This window comes from Aquila chrysaetos, chromosome 16 (genome assembly GCF_900496995.4).
Source record: "Aquila chrysaetos chrysaetos chromosome 16, bAquChr1.4, whole genome shotgun sequence".
NCBI classification, from domain to species: Eukaryota; Metazoa; Chordata; class Aves; order Accipitriformes; family Accipitridae; genus Aquila; species Aquila chrysaetos.
Window position 1 is genome coordinate 21,386,964 of NC_044019.1, and position 16,761 is coordinate 21,403,724.

At 38.6% G+C, this 16,761-nt stretch overlaps 1 long non-coding RNA gene across 1 annotated transcript; it reads left to right on the forward strand.

The window, feature by feature from the left end:
* The first annotated feature begins 80 nt into the window (after window positions 1–80).
* Window positions 81–13,934, forward strand: LOC115351993. The gene is made up of 4 exons (XR_003926970.1): window positions 81–486; window positions 4,164–4,285; window positions 4,646–4,691; window positions 12,100–13,934. It is a non-coding gene; the product is annotated as an uncharacterized LOC115351993 (long non-coding RNA).
* The last annotated feature ends 2,827 nt before the right edge of the window (window positions 13,935–16,761 follow it).

The following is a 16,761-nucleotide window of genomic DNA, read 5'->3' on the forward strand; positions in this document are numbered from 1 at the left end:
CCGCGGGCCGCTGGCGGTGAGGTGAGGCGAGGCGAGGCGGGAGCCGTGAGGGGCCACCGGCGGCTCCGGCCGCGGCCCCTCGGAAAGGGCGCGGGTCCCCTCCAGCCTCCGCCTGGCCCGCCGTCGCCCCGGTCCCCGAGCGGTTCCCCTCGGGCCCTCGCCGGCGGAGTTCCGCTGCGGGACGGAGGTTCCCCCGCCGCGGCCGGGCGGTTTAAGGGCAGCCCGGACCCGAATTCCACCTCACGGTGCGGCGGGCGGCAGCGGGCCGTGCCGGCTAACGCCGGGCGGGTCGCCTCGGCGCTCGTCCCTGCGAGGGAGATGGGAGTAGCTGGCCGCCCTTAGTCAGGTATTCCCAGGTGCGCTGGTGCCTGTGTGCCATCGGTGTCGGCAGGACTGCTACCGTGTGGGAACAGAGATTATTTTTTTCTCTCTCTCCGTCTAAAAGGAGTGTTTCCTACCCCACCACCACCCCCCACCCCCAAAAGTGTAAGTTCTTGTCTAGTCCTTTCTCCTGGAAGAGTTTAAATAATAGACTTAATATAGGCATGTCGGGAGTGAAACGTGGTCAGAGAAAGGACAAAAGCTCCTAACCAGATGGCTAGTAACCCGCTGCTTAGTTTGTTTTAACACCTTAGCTCGTACTCCAACTGAAAGTAACAAACCATGACTCGGTGTTACCGACATATTGCACGTTTTTTCAGCTGAAGCGTTAAGAAATTTCCTATTCAACAGGTCTGGCAGACCAACAGGAGCATAGCTTGACTTTCCCGATGTTTCAAAGGCTAAAATGAAAGCCAAGAAAAAGAAGTAGAGGAAAAAAGAGAACCACACGCAAACTTTTATTTCCCTGGGGCTTATGCTAAGTGTTCACTGGATACAGAAATTTAGAAAACACTTAGACAAGTTCACAACTATTTGGGTTAAATGTCTTCTAAAGACTTATTTAGTAAGAGCTGGAGGGGTTTGAGAGAAGGCTTCGTGGATGGCCTCTTTATGCTACATAACAGTACTGACTAGAAAGTAATTAAGAGCTTTTTATTACTCTAAAATTCGTTGACTAATTCAAGATAAATATTTCTTTGGAGAAATACAGTCTGACAACCAGCAGTGGAGTTTTAAAGTGCCAGGAAAAGAGAGCTGAGATGATTATTCTGCTAATGAGAAAGTTGAGGCTGGTACTACAGTGCTGTGTTTTGTATTGTTTACGTTAGAACGTGTGAATCATCTTGATGGTACAGTGTTTTGTAAAGTCTTGTCCTTGATGTAAAATAACTAAATGAGATATAGTTCACTGGGACTGGAGGTAGTGTTCTATGCTTCAACAGTTTAAATAAATAATCTACAGTATGAAAAAAGTTATATTGATTTATTGATCATACCACTGAATGCCTTCCTAGCGTTGACACTGTTTAGCAAAAAGAGCTGTTGCTCTGTTGTCGGTGAAACACTCACTTAGCGCAAATTTTACAAATGAGATTTTAGCAATAAATATGGAAACACAAATAAAAAGGGTCCTTAACAGCGATATTTGGTGTTCTCGGTGGTTTGTATTTAGAAATCGTTTACACAAACTTTGGAGACTCATTGAATATTAATGGCAACCTTGGAGTTTTCAGAGAGGTTTGCCAATATATTGGAAGGTAACTAGGAAAAACTAGCAATTGATAATGAACTCAAGGGATGTATAGACTAAAGGATGCCACTCCAATTAGTTGCCGTGCTTAAAAAATAGCAGATGCTTTTTTTTTTTGTCCTGGACATTACTTATGAAAATTTTTCATTGCTCAGTAAAACAAACCTTGATGAATTCAGCTTCACTGGCTAGGGAGTGGGAGTTCCACCCTTTCTGCAAAAGCTGAAAAAACTTAATTCTGCTGTGGAATTACTGGGCAATTTGCAGGAATCAAAGTCACAATCTGAGGTTTGGAGGAATATTGTGCGCTTCCAGAACAGCCTTTGCATCTCTTGCCTCTATACTCTTGAGTTTTACACATTTGTATCACAACTAACACACATAGTGTGATTCTGTCCACAGCCTGTTTGTGTTTTGGATCACCAAACGTTTTGGGAAATGTTTCTAATACTGGTTTTATATAAAATACGTAGAAGATACTGAAAGCACTGGCAGTTTCAACTTTTTATCAATAAAGGTTGAATTAATTATTAGTCACATCACCTTATCATCATTATACCCACCATAGTTTCCAGAGATTAAAGTGTCTTTTAAAAACTTACCTAAATTTCCTAAGTTAGTAAGACTGCTGTAGACAAACCTTTTTTTCTTTTTTTTTCTTTTTTTCACCTACAAACCTGACCAAATAGCGACTAGACTTAGTTATTGAGACTAATAACCAGAGCAGGGGTAGCACCTGCTTCCAAGTTTCACAGCACTGAGCGCAATGAACCTGATAAAGGCCCACATTGCCTTTAATAAAGTTCATGGCTCAGATTAGTTTTGATCATCTGCATGCTTGTATTACTTTTGGATAATGGTTCAACTCTTAATTTTTCATCCAAATCCTGGCTAATTAATTTATTCTAGTTTGGGCAGTATTTTTGAAATAATATCCCTACTTTAACTGATGAATTATCTTTACTAGAAGTGTTTTTAAGCAGAATATTTTAATACTGTCTGACTGATAGCCTTAGAAGTATTTTATATTCCATAGGTCAGCATTCTGGAAGTTACAGATGGGTACAGAGATAGGTCTCTCCTTTGTGTGCCTAATCTGGAATGGGATCTGATTTTCAGAGAATGAGTGTTTAAGAATTTTTAAAGTGCAGATGACTTTCATCTAGTACTGCTTAATACAGTCCTGCGAGAATAAAGGTAACGTGACACCCAGCACCCTGGGGGAATAGGGATACATCATACATTTGATTTGCACAGATCTTCAGGAGACATTTCAGGTGCTGAAGTACGTGCCTAGTGCCAGTTTGTGTTCTGGGATATCATGCATGGCTACAAGCTGCCGTGAGTCTCCTATAGATCGCATGCCGTGTGTGAGATTCCTCTGCAGATGTCTCAGATACCCCAGGGTATGTCAGTGGCCCAAGTCACATAGGGAATTGACTCCCAACCTCTTGTGTCTTTTTTTTGTTTAGGTAGTGCACCCAGAAGGAGGTTTGTCATGTAGTATTCCAAATATACAAAAATAAAATAACCATTGATCACACTGGGTAGACAGGACATGACTCTAAAGAGCTCTGCTGAAATAGCCACATATGGTATGTTGCATAATACTTTATTTGTCCCAGAAGAATTAAGATGATAGATGATAGCTGGGATTTGAACTTGTGCATCAGGAAGTCCACTTTGAATATAAAGGGGGCAGTATGTGTTTTGTGAAACTACCAATGTAAAGAGGATGCAGTGAAAGAATGGGTTTCAGTTTTGTTCAAATAATGACATTTCTGTGGAAACGAGGCAGTTGTTTGCAGTCCTGTCTGCAGTTTGTGAAGCCAGTTCAGAAACGGGGCATCGATGGGATTAAAGCTCTGCCGAGGGAGCCAGAGGTCCCTGGGGAGGCCGCCAGGACGGGTGCACCAGCGCTGGGGAGCCTCAGCCAGCCAGTGCCCTGGAGCAGGCAGGTCTGCAGGGTCGGGTGGGAGCAGCGCCTCGGGGACGGGCCAGAGCAGGAACCCAAAGGAGGTCACTACAATCTCAGAACTGGCTAGTGTGTGTGTGTATGTATATTTGTATACACATGGAGAAAGAAACATCCAAGCAAGTCTTGGCTGCTGAAGGGAAAAGATGAATTTTGGCTGGCACCCCCTGTAAACTGTTTTGGTTTGGTTTGGTTTGGTTTAGTTTGGTTTGGTTTGTTTCTGTAGGCAAACCAGAAGGGGGAGAGGCGAGGGGGGAGATGGAGTCTAAAGAACTGATATTCTGTCCTGCATGCTTTGAACGTAGTGACTGAAGAAAAAAAAGTTCTTCAGGTGACACATCTTAAAAAGCAGTCTTTATGGAGGCAATAGCTCTTTGGAATCAACAGACAGCTTTTGAAAATAAAGGGGTTAGGGTTGACTCTAGAAACTGATCCTCTTTTGTTAAAAGCATTGATGAAACAGATCTTCTTCAATACAGAAAACAAGTACAGACTCTGTGATGGCATAGTTTTTCCTCTTCAGAATTTCTTTTTTTTTGTTTGTTTTTTTTACAGTTCTCCATCTGTAGTGATGAGATGAAAGCTGAGTTGGCTCTCTGGAAAACCGGGTAAGGATAACTGCCTTCTGTGAAAACTGGCCAATGGCAATTGTAGACCCTTTTCGTTCCTGTAATGCGGTACGTTTTGTGCTGAGTGCCCTCTTGAGGTCTTTGGCACACAGTGACCTGGACGGAGCCCGGGTAGTGTGACTACCTGAGCTGTTCCCGAGTCCTTCCTTTAAAGGTTTTCCCTCTCTTTTTTCCTCCTTTGGGAGAGATGCGCTAACAAACCTAGACTGGGGGCACACATTTAGGTCAGCTATTACTTCAAGTCAGAATTACAGACAATGAGTTACTCAGCAAGGGTAAAAAATAATTCAGAAATTAATCCAAAATCCTAATCAGCCAAACAAAACCTGTTTCATATTCAGGAGCTTTGATTAGCTTTATAGATGTATAGAAATGTGCTTCCTACTTATGTTTCTGGTTTTTCCCTAGTTCTTCCAGCCAAGTTCTGCAGTCAGAGGAACTCTGGATAACTTCAGTAAGTATAGTAACTTTTGGGTGCTTATCTGGTTTTCTTATAAACTGTAAATTCTCCACATTTGCCCACTTATTTCAATTCCCCCAACTGTATCAGTTTAAAAAAAGTACCTGCAGTTATCCTGACCAGCATGCTATCTTCATTCAAAATATTTGTTAAATATTCTGAGTTTAAGAAGCAAAATTCAATATTGCATTATTATTAATAATATTGGGTTCTGACATGGAGCATTTTGCCTTTGAAAAGCCTTTAGAAATATATGTTGTTTGGACTCTAGATACACTTATTTTGCTGCTAGTGTAGCAGGTGTTTTTCTTAACCATTTTTTTAGGAGAAATCCTAAGTTTAGAGGAAATGAGCACTCGATTATTTAAATTTCCTGAGATTAGAGGAAGAACACTTTGCCAAACAATTCTTCTTCGCTTCAAAACCTCTCCCCATAAATTATGTTAGGAGATCTTATTAAAAGTCTGTAAAAATTTCCTATTAAAAATGGTTGATTGCAGTCCAGACCATCACAGCTTTTGTGCTTTCAGTGAAATACCACAGCTGTCGCAAAGAAATATATTGTGAGACAAAAGGTTTTGTTTCCTTAGTCATAAATTATTTTTGTGATATCTGAAGTAAGATAAAACTTTCACTTATGTTTGAGTGAAGGAAGATTCCAGTGATAACTTGTTCAAAAATCTATAAAAAGAATATAAGAATGTAGATCTAGATAGCAAATTAGAATCAGACTTCCTTTTTGTTTAAGGAAAGCAATTATTTCTGAAGTCAGTGAAGATTATAACCAGGGATAGTAGCATAACTTTGCAAAGCACAGTGCCTTTATCTCGGTAGAACCTGAAGTTTAAGCTTTCAAGTCTGACCTTCAAGAACTATACAGTAGAAACTAGTGTTGGCTGGTTTTTAAACCAAAGTTAAACAATAGTAAGTAGTCTGTTTACTAATTACACTTAGAAACAAAAATAGACCATTTTTTGAGATTTTAAAGAAGTATTAAACAAATTGGCTTTGACCGTATTCAGTTTTCTATTGGCAAATGAGTTTTCTGCTAAGGAATTCTGCAGAAACACCAGCCTTTTAGAGGAAGAAGGGCTGTATGTACACTGAACAGCCTGTGAAGTATTTGCTGTCAGGACTGGATTCTAACTATGTTCACCCAATCAAGGAGTAGAAGTATATTCCACGTATGACCTGTGTCTGTAATGAAAATATAAAAGTGCAGCATACATACTAAAGATTATTTTCCGAAATCAGTTGCCAAATAATTTTGAATGAAAGATAAATTAGGATATTCACCATTTGCTCATACATCATTGCTTTATGTATAAAGGTCAGATTTCTCCGCCTTCTCACCTGCTCATTATAGAGATTACTGAATAAAGAAAGATAGTACAGGTGCTAGAACTCAGAATTTGAGAGACATTTTGGGTTATTTATGGAAAAATCAATATGCTTTTTCTAACTATCAATCGTATTTATAACTAAGCCAGTTCTCTGTACCCGTCACCATCACAAGAGTTTAGTGGAATTTCTTTATATGTATATTTAAATCAGGAGTGTACAAAACAAAAACACAAGATGGTCTTCTCTTCTGCTGTGCAATTTAGAGAAATAGAGTATGCAGCCTTGATCTTCTAATAAGATCCATTACTATAGCCCCTTATTTTTTTTTCTTCTAAATGATTTTTCTTATAAATCAAAATTCATCTTCATAGTTCTTTTCTATGGCAACATGTGCTATGCATTCTTCAGGTCAAACTTGCTCAAACTAAAAGAACTATGAAGATAGCTGTCTTTAGCATAAGGTCTAAAGCAAAATAATCAACCTTTGGGAATTATTTCCTTTGTGAGGATGAAGATGTATATTTCACGTCCCATATACCTGGAGCAGGGACAAGGTGACTCACATATTTGTGTTGGTGAGATCCAGGAGATGATGCAGACCAGTGTAGACAAGGTGCCTCGGGCAGACAATTACATACTGCTCCAGCCATTGCTGAAGAGTGTGTGGGGCACTTTCGGGGTTGGGGAGAAGTACCTAAGACCTCTGTAGTCCTCTGTACCCTGTTAGGATCTAGCTCTGTGTTCTCACTCATACTGAATGGTCTTTTACAAGTAATCCCACTGATGTCAGTGAGACTTTTCTGTAATAAAATGCTGTCTGACAAGAATATGGATATCAGAATCTGGCCCTGCTTGTACTAATTCCATTTTAATGAATACTTAAATGGAGCTGTTATTAAAAAAGTCTATTTCCTAATATTCAATAAATCAAAACTATAAAATCAGTTTGCCAGTTGTTGCCACTCTAGTCAAAGCCAGTTTCTCTTGTATTGAAAAGAATAGTACATACTGTCTCCATTCAGGAGGGATTAATCGTAATACTTTTATCTGCTTCATAAGATTTATTTCTAATAATGAAGAGTAAAGAAAAGTAAGGGGGCTTTAAACATTTATTATTTTTATTACAGCACCATATATTCATGAGATGTTTCACAAACACAGAATTTGCTTAACCTAAGAAGCTTGTTTCATGAATGAGCAACTTCAAAACAGAATTAAAAAAGCATTACTCGTTTCTCTGATCATATCCATTTAATTTTATAAGATGGAGCCTTGGGCACTATGTGGTAATGCAGAGATACATATTAAAGCCTGCTAAGATTTTGTAGGCCAGTCATCTAATGAAGATTATTAGAACAGTAGTGTGGCGTGCTACTGGGGAAACTACCTGACATGAGTCCCCACTGTTGTGAAACAAAGTTGGACTCTCTGTACGGAAAATGTTTCGGATCTGAGATGGCTTCTCCGTATACGTGGAAGAGGACTGATCTGCTTAACTTCCATGGTGACATTCAAACCAGGGAGTAGGAAGTATGCTTATGATGCTATTTCACTTTGTTGCACATTAACAAAATATAAATAAAAAGCAGTGAAGGGAGGGCAAAAAAGAAACTGAATTAATTTAAGTCAAAGATAAAGCTGCCATTGTATCGAGAGCCTGGCAGAAAAATTCTAGCAGAGTATTATTTCATTGGAATTTGCTAAATCTTTGAAATCCAAATGTTTCACAAGGGTGAGGAGTGTTCAGTTCCCTTCAAGATGTTCTTCTAGACAACAGGCAAGTTTCCTGATTTTATACCTTTACACATGCCAGGTTTCCAGAGTCTCTGGCTTTCATGCAGTCCACTAGACACCCTGATGTGGGGCCAAGGATGCCAACTCCTCCATTGCTCTGCAGCAGCCTACTAGGCTGTTTTTATAAATTATGTATTTTCTCCAACCATAAATATTGCTCCTAAAAGGGATACTGAAATGAAGATAATATGACTCTTCAGTAATAGGTCTTCTAATGTCAGCCATTCTGTTTAAACTGTTCAATTTTCAACAGAATTAAAGATCTACACAGTATATTCTACCTCCTGCAGACTGCAGTTGTTAAAAGAAAATAAATCACTTAAACAGGGTCATGAGCAACAAAGGCCAATGTGGGTTCAAAGTTTACAGGTCTCTGCATTTATCAGGTAGAAATATGCTACATTTCACTATTTCATAAAATATCCTTTTATGAAAAAGCCATCAATCTTTGTATGGCCTACTAAAACTGATTTCTCAAATGAAAGAAATGAATGATGACACCAAATCAAGAAATCGTTTATGAGTTTATATTTTTGCAGGACCACCACGACTTTCACATACGTTTTCAATTTTGGTAAGGATGTGATTATCATGTGGATATGTTTTACTCCCACCATCTGTACTAAGGGATCTGTCAGAACTGTGTACCCTTTCTTGGGCAGTTCAGGATTTGCTCAGATATTTTCATTAATCTGTAGTGGTTTTTATCCAGCGATAGTTATCATTTCTGTACATTATCTACAGATTTTCTGGGGTTTATATATATATAAAAAAATCACATATATCATATGCAAGTTCACATTCAAACTAAAACTGCATCTAAATCACTTAGTTGTATCTCAAAGGTTTTTAATATTTCTGTGGAATTATTTTTGTGTGATTTCTGTCACACACTACAAAACATCATCTTAATTACAGATTTTTTGTTATCCTTCTGGTCTTTCCTTACCATTGCCACGCTTCCTCCAGGAGTCACCAAGTTCTTCGACCAACTGGACAATTTAGATACTTAAAAACAATATTGTATATTCATGCTTCAGGTATTGTAGAACTACAATACAGTCATTTTAGGCAGGAATAATATAAGAAATTACTTTATTTCTCATCTAGTAATGGCAACCAATACAACAGTCAGCATGCTGCACTGTAATAAGGAAAAGTGATTTCTGCTCTGGTAAATGGGGTGGTCTCCTTTTGTGTCTACACAAATCAAATGAGCTTGGCCTTTCTAGGTCTCAGTGAAAATGGACACAAACAAATTAATATGGTTTATTAAGTATCAGCCTCATAAGAAGAAGAATGTATGGGGAAGTTAATCTGAATTTCTGAGAAAGAATTTGATGCTCGGGTTTTTAAGAGGAGCATTTTGCTCCTTTTGCTATGGAGTTCATTTTGAAAAAATAGCATTCTTGCACTGGTTTTTAAGAAATTAACTTTTTTTAGTTTATTTAGGAATTATCTTTTTTAACTATCTTTGATTCAGTGATGAAAATATAAAGTTCAAGAATGTTCCATGCTTCCTTTGTAACTGACAAGTTAGACTTTTAGTCAAAGGATATACACTATCTAAAGATGTATTTGTTCCTATCAACCTACTCTTTTCTCTCCTGTGGAAAAAAAACCAAGAAAATAATGGAGTTTAGTTGTAATTTTGGGGAAGAACCTTTTGCCAAGTCACACACAGAATAAGTGTTTAATGTGGAGTTAGCATTATCAGAACACAAACCTTGCTGCACTGTGGCTAGCATTGCTTTTTTGCACCTTTTATTGTAGTTACAGGGTCTTGCATAGTAATTTAAACAGCCTACTCTTATATGAGCATACCATGAAATACATCTTATGACACCACCAAAGCCTCTGGAAAACCTTACATACAGAGAAAACATAAACATCTTTCAATGAGCACTTTACATTACAAACCAAACATCTTCCCAAAACAAAATTTATCTTGTCTGAGTAGACTGAAAGGTAAACAAAACTTTGTTTTCATCTGGTGATGACCTTAGAGAAAATGTTGCTGTTAGAGCAGGCAAGATAGGAAGTTCTGGATTTTAATTTTTTTTTTTAATGAATTTCAGAAGAATGGTACTTACCTGAAATTTGAGGGCTTTTGTTCCATGTGCTCCTCAAAGCATCCTGAAAAAATTCACAGAATTGTGTAACAACTCCCTCAGGTGCCAGAATAATGTCCCCAAATCCACAAACTGAGTCATGAGATTTCAGTGTGCTTTGCCTTTACCTCACAGTACTGTATTCTGTAGTTCTTGCAGTCAAGGGCCCGTGGCTGATTCACACACCAAAAACATTCAAAGTAGCTGGAAGAATCTGAGGCCATGTGCATAGAGTGGAAACAGTGCATAAGCCTGTTTGAGAAGTTGTTCATCACTTAATGGATTCTCTACCTGAAGAAAAGCAGATCAAGAACTTGGCGGCTTTAGGTGTCAGAAAGGCAGTTTCCATTCTAAGTGGAATGGAAGCATTATTTTAGAAATATCTTAGAAGCACTTTCCCTCCCTTTGACCCGTATAAAATCTGTGGAAACCTTGTTAAATGTCCAAGATATGGCAATATTTTTCAAATGGCTAAGATAGTTAAATTCCATTCTGGTGACCATCCACACTATAAACAGTGTGTGTAATCTTAAATTTGAAGAGGATGTCTCTAAAGAAAACTTCATTAATGTGTTCTGTAAATGCATGCAGTTTTGCAAGTGCATTACCATGGTCACGTAGGAGTGTGTCATAATGTGTCATGTAGTTTGGTATGCTGCATCTGATCGTGGCTGTTGGGGGATGATATGGAGGATGATGGATGGAACTCCAGAACAGGCTGTCGGAACAAGTTGTCCGGGGAAGGCAGGGGAAAAGGAGTGGAAAGGTTCTTCCTTGTCTCTTCTTAGCCACTGTTTGACATACCATGAAGTGTAAACATAATTTCCTTCTCTAATAAAACGTTGAATGTTTTTATAATCTGTCATTGATTACCAAATCATAATGGTAAGAGATCTGTAGCTGATCCATGTAATCACACCATTTTTATAGTGCTTTCAATTATAATTTTATTGAAGAGCAAAAGATGTTCTGTGAGAAGTATTGAGAAATATCTGTTCCAAAAGAGTGGGAAGCATGATGTTTTAAATCCCTTTTCCAAGCTTAGTAAAGCCAGTTAATTATGTGCTGTTGCACTTCAGTTTCATTAAAAGTCAGTTATAATACAGACTGAATACAGAGTGACTGTTTTCTCTGTATCTTTCTTTCTTTAATATGCATCTACTGAATACCCTCTTACTCAATAATTCTCTAAGCTCTATGGTCCTCATCGTCACTGTCTGTCCTCATCAAGAAATCTTTTCATACATCTAATCATTTGTCTGTGGCTCTGACCGTCTTTGTGGGAAAAGGTCCCATAAGTTGTCTTGAGGAAAAGTTTTGAAGGATATATCCCTCTCTAAGGTACCAGAAGCGCAGCATGCTGCTATTGTGTAAAAGTCTCACAAGAGAGCAGAGGTATCTCTAAAACAGTGCACCTTTCCATTTCTGAAGAATCCCTCTCACTAGGAGTTACACTACCATTCTTATTCTCCCTTGCTGTTTAATTCTAAGAGCACAGTGATACGTGATATGTATTTGTCTTGCTGTGTCCTCAAGGACATACTAATGTGCTGCTGGGTTAGAAATACTTTCTTTAAAAGTACTCAAATGCTGGAAAGCTATTTTTTCAGGGTAGCTGCAACCTGAGAACATCTTTTCTTAGGAAAGAGAGCAGTTCAGAAACTTCTTAACTATTTAAGTGCACTGCTAGTTTTTGTAATTTAACTTTTTTTTTTTAAAGTTACAGTATATAATTACATGAGCTATCTATTTCAAATAAATAATGTATAATTATAACTTTTTTCTTTCTTTTCTGTAGAGTCAACTTTTGTGATAAATCTCAATTTTTTAAGAGTTGTATCTTGCTTCCATAACTTAGGCATAGGTCCTACCTTTCATGCTACTCTTCTGTTGTTTTTAAGTTTACTATATCCTGTTGTTCTTGTCTGAGAAATATCTTCAGGGAACAGTGTGAACTTGACACTGTCAAAAAGTTCATGCTTTCACATTTACAGCTGAGTGCAAGCTTCTGTCTACTGCCACGTTATCACAGCAAGTTCTAAACTTACTGAAAAAGCAACAGTTTTAGATAACTATTTGAATGTGATACCTCTAATCAGACAGTATTTTATTCTGTTAATTCTTTAATTAACCTCTCTGTAATCCCTTCTCAGTACTCCTTCCTGCTGCATGTTTGCAAGAGTGGGAACTGATCAGAACTTATAACCCTGTAATGTTTTACAGCTCTGCTGGATTTTACAGTATTTCATTTCTTGAATCACCTGTGAAGAACTCCAAATGACAAAGCTCCCAGAAACCTCAAAATAAAGAAACTGGCTCTGCTTTTCTAAAACACTTCTAAAAAGCACATCCTAAAATTAATATAATTAAGGACTATAATAGCCTTCTAGCCAAGTTTTAAGAAGGCTACACAATGCATCTCAGTGAATGGAAGTATGAACTTGGATCCTAGAGAAAGAAATGCTTCATGTTCATATACTGAGGATAAGATTCATCTTGTCTGTTTAGTGTAGATGTCTGCATGTGATCCAGTCATAGAAACATAGTTGATGAAGAGAAATTGATGCTAGGGTCAACTCATTTTACTTGTGTTAATTGTCCACCTAAGAATGTCTACCTTACCTTCAGCTCAGCGAAGGGGCAGGCTGACTAACATTCAGCACGCCCAAAAAAATGTGCAGGTTAGTTATTAGTGCTGGATAATATAATACTGACACAGTCTCACATGCATTCCTAAAATCATGTCTCACACTATTTGTGAATTTTATGTTCCTCTGATATAAGCAGATTTGTTTGCTGATTATTGTATGCAATACTGAAAATTAACATACTATAAAAACACCTTTTATCTGAAAAATTATGATGGGACAGGACGCAGTGCAGGAATATGGGAAGAAGAAGCACTAGCACTTTTGCCATGTGGCAGGTTTTATAAGTGTGTTGCTTAATACAAGGTTCAGATCTGACATTTGAATGTTAAAGCCCCATATTTAAAAAGAAGCCCAAGCTGGCCTTTAAATTAAAGGTGCGGCATCTTTAGTAAGCATAAATAGTATAGATGCCTCTCCAGTCAGTTGTCCAATGTACCACAAATGCAAAGTGACAAAGTGAGCAAACAGAAGTTTCTCACTCTACTGAGAAGGAAGCAATACTAGAATAACTATGTGTAGCTTTGACCATTCATCTTCAAGGAAAGCTTTGCTTACTCATTGCTGCCACTGAACTTGATATTGTTTGTAGCAAGACTGGATATTGAGGGGTACTACTGGACAGTTTCAGAAGTTTACTTCCAACTGATGTTTTCCTTTCAAATCTCATATTCATGATATTAACCTAGCGTTCGTTCTGGAAGGTGAGCATTTTTCACTGGAAAACCACTGGTCAGAGGTAATTTGCATTGGAGAATAGCTTTGAATGTAAACACCACAGGAAGGGATGTTCTTACCAACTAAGAATTCTGCACTCAAAGAGAGCTTTAATGGAAATAGCTGTTTTTATTGTTTTAACTCACGTTAGCATTTGGCTGGATTTTGTGTCAGTTGCCTAGTGTGTATTGATAGAGTGGGCTTCTCCCACTTTTCCAAATCACCGAGAAAACTATCTGCTTAAAGAGTAATTCTATGGCTGTGCATATTCAGTCATCTGATGGTTTTGAACAAGAGTAGTCAGTTATGTTGCAGTGTGTGTTAGTTTTGTAAGTGTCGTGTGAAGGCTGACAGAGATCACATTTCTGTGTTTTGCTGCTCGGTCCAGACCATAGCCTCTGGAGGTAATGGATCTCTGCAGAACCTCACTGGAGCAGATCACTAAACAGTACAGGATTTCAAGAGCTGATGCATTTTTATTGCTACAATATTCTTGTCATGAAGGTGATGGGTTTTGTATTGTGGTTTCATATATCAGTGTGGTTTAATGTCTAAAAGCTGAGCCCTGTTGGTAAGCTGGATACCTTTTTTTTTAAAAAAAAGAGGCTTTTCTTTTGTTCTTAGAGATGAGTTGTTTCTAAGTAATAGGCTTCTGAGTGTATAGATTCATATATGCTATAGTGAAAAGACTGTATATGAAGAACAGCTGGAGTCCAACACTGGCAACGGGGGGGAGGCTTTGCTGTTACTGACGACTCCAGATCTGAGAAACTCCTGTGAGAAGCATCATAAAATTTATCAGATCATGGCTCAATCACAAATAAGGTGGGTTTGTCCAAGAGAGTGACACCTATAACGAGCTACAACCCTTGGCCAACAGCAGATTGGTCCTGCTGTTGGCAAATTTACGTTTTGCCCTGAGGGTAGGTTATAAGCACCGTGTTTGCTGTTGTGTCTCAACTCTTGGAACTGCTAGGCAAGCTGCAAGTGCTTGCTAGGTGGACTGTGTCTCAGACCACTGTAGCCCCAATATAGCATTATAAAAAACAGAATAATCCAGCTAACTGGATGAAATCACCTAAGATGTCTGTTTGTTACTCTAAAAAATCACACAGTTCTTTTTCTCCCTTTTTTTAAAGGCGCACAATAGAAGACTGGGATTTTATATCCCATCTTCATTGAAGCAGATGTTTACAGGCAAGTTATAAAGTCCTGGAATGTAGTTTATATTAGATGTATATGTGCTACAGTCATTTATGTATGCATTTATGTATTCATTCTTTAGTGAAGCGGAGGGCATCTCTAACCCTACTGTTACAATTATAGTGGTTCAATTCCATACTCACCAGTGATGATTCAGATTTCCTCATAGCTATCTTCTGACATCTATGGGATTTACATTTGCGTGAATGTTCCAGCATGGTTTGGGAGTGACACCAGGGGTCACAGCATGGCACTGCACTAAGTAATCACAATCTCACGTGGCCAAATGACAAGAGGAGATGGGCATTTTGGAATTCCAGTGGTGCTCTAGAAAGTCATTGCCCTGGAAAGTCAGGCCACAAATGCCAGAGAAAAGTGCCAGATTTTGAATGGCACACGGCAGGTGGGGAGTCGTGGCAATCTGGGAGAGGCATCTGTGGCAGCTCTTGTTCTGCAGTTCCTTGGTCCCACCGAGGTCCAAGCTAGCTGCCATTGCCAGAAGTCCTGGCCTTGTGTGTGGCTGCGATACACCTGAACAGCTGATTGGCGGCATCTTGCCTTTTAAGGAGGCAGCATCTTGTGGCCCCTGTGATATTCCTACCAGGAGAATAACCCTTGAATTAAGTCCAACATTTCACCAATGACTTCTGATTTTGAAGGCTTCCTCTTTGCTATCTTTAGCATGGATTTCCAGATGCAACAGCCACTCATGCCTCCATGCTATGGTGACAGGGGCTGCTATTTTTGTTGTCATATCTATGTTTCATTTGTTGAAAAGTGGAGGAGCAGAGCCCTCAAGGGCTATGTTCTGGATGTGCCGGTCTCCATGCTCTTCAGCAGGAGCTTCGGAAGCATGCATAGTTCTTTCACTGAGCGTAATCATTACTGGTAACACTGAAACATCTACGTTAACAGTTTTAAGCGAAGTATGACAAAATTTGAAGGGACAGAATTTGGATCCAAATACTTTGAAATGCTTGAAGGTTAATTTCACTTTAAAATTTTTTAAAAATAATTTTTGGTGAATAATTTTCTTTTTCTGTGCAATATAGTAAGGTGAAGTCAACAAAACTTGCTTCCCTATTTTCTGTGTTAAATGTGTATGTGCATGTTAAAGGTTTTTAGTGGCACTGAGTCTATTTTATGTCGTGATCTTTAAAAAATAAGACATGAGGACTTTTAAAAGCTGTTGTTTTTCTTGACTTCACCTTCATTAATCTTATTCCGTTTCTGTAAGGGGCTATTTTGTGAGCTCCACCGATGGGTAATGTTTTCTTTTCCAAAGTTCATGATTCTTCTATTCAAATCACTAATTTTCACTGTTACACTCCAGTGGTTTAGTGCTTCCCAGGCCTCAAGGAATGAGTTTAATTAGCAATGCTGAATAAATTCTGAGACACGATTCATCTTTCTTGTCACTCGGATCTAAGTAACAAAAATGCAATTTTAAGATGTACTTAAAAGCCTTGTGAGAATGGCATCTTCTGTGTAACTGGGAAAAGATTCAGATGTAAATTTGGAAAAAAGGATTTTACCTGTCTGTCTGTTTTCCATTTAGCTAAAAGGTATAAGATTCAATCGTATGTCCTTGAAGTCACTGGTATGTTGTTTTCAAAATACTGAGCTATGAGCAGTACTTGGCACATGCATTCCAAATTAAAACTGTGCATTAGAGCTTTTTTAGATTAAATAATTGACTTGGCAAATTTCAAATCTATCCCAGATTTAATGTGATTTAATTTGTCTCTGGCTCTCTATATTTTGAACAGAACACACAGAAATCCTTTGAAGGGAAAACGTCATTCTCCAGTGATCCTAATTGTTGCGGCACAGAGGTCCAAATTTTGTCATGTCCTTTTCTCTGAAACAAGAGAAGGTTTATTTCGAAGACATAGTGTCATGAGGGGAAAATAGGGAATGCAGAAGGGGAAAGAAGGAGCGAACTTAGGAAAGTGGGGTTTACATTTAAAACTTTGTTTCAGCATGCCCCGGTAGGCACTGCTAGCAGTACAGAGAACAATAGCACTTTGCCATGGTATATCACCTTCCATGCAGAAGGTTCAGAGCACTTTACACCATTAATGGATGACAACTCTGCCTCACAACAGCTGTTGGAAGAATTAAATGTAGTTTTCCAGAATTTACAAAAAAGGGATCAAAATGGTAACTTGCTCAAGGAGAGCTGAAAGCCAAACAAAGCTGACCTGCCTGACTGAGAATCCCGAGTTTAATTCTGAGACCACTTCC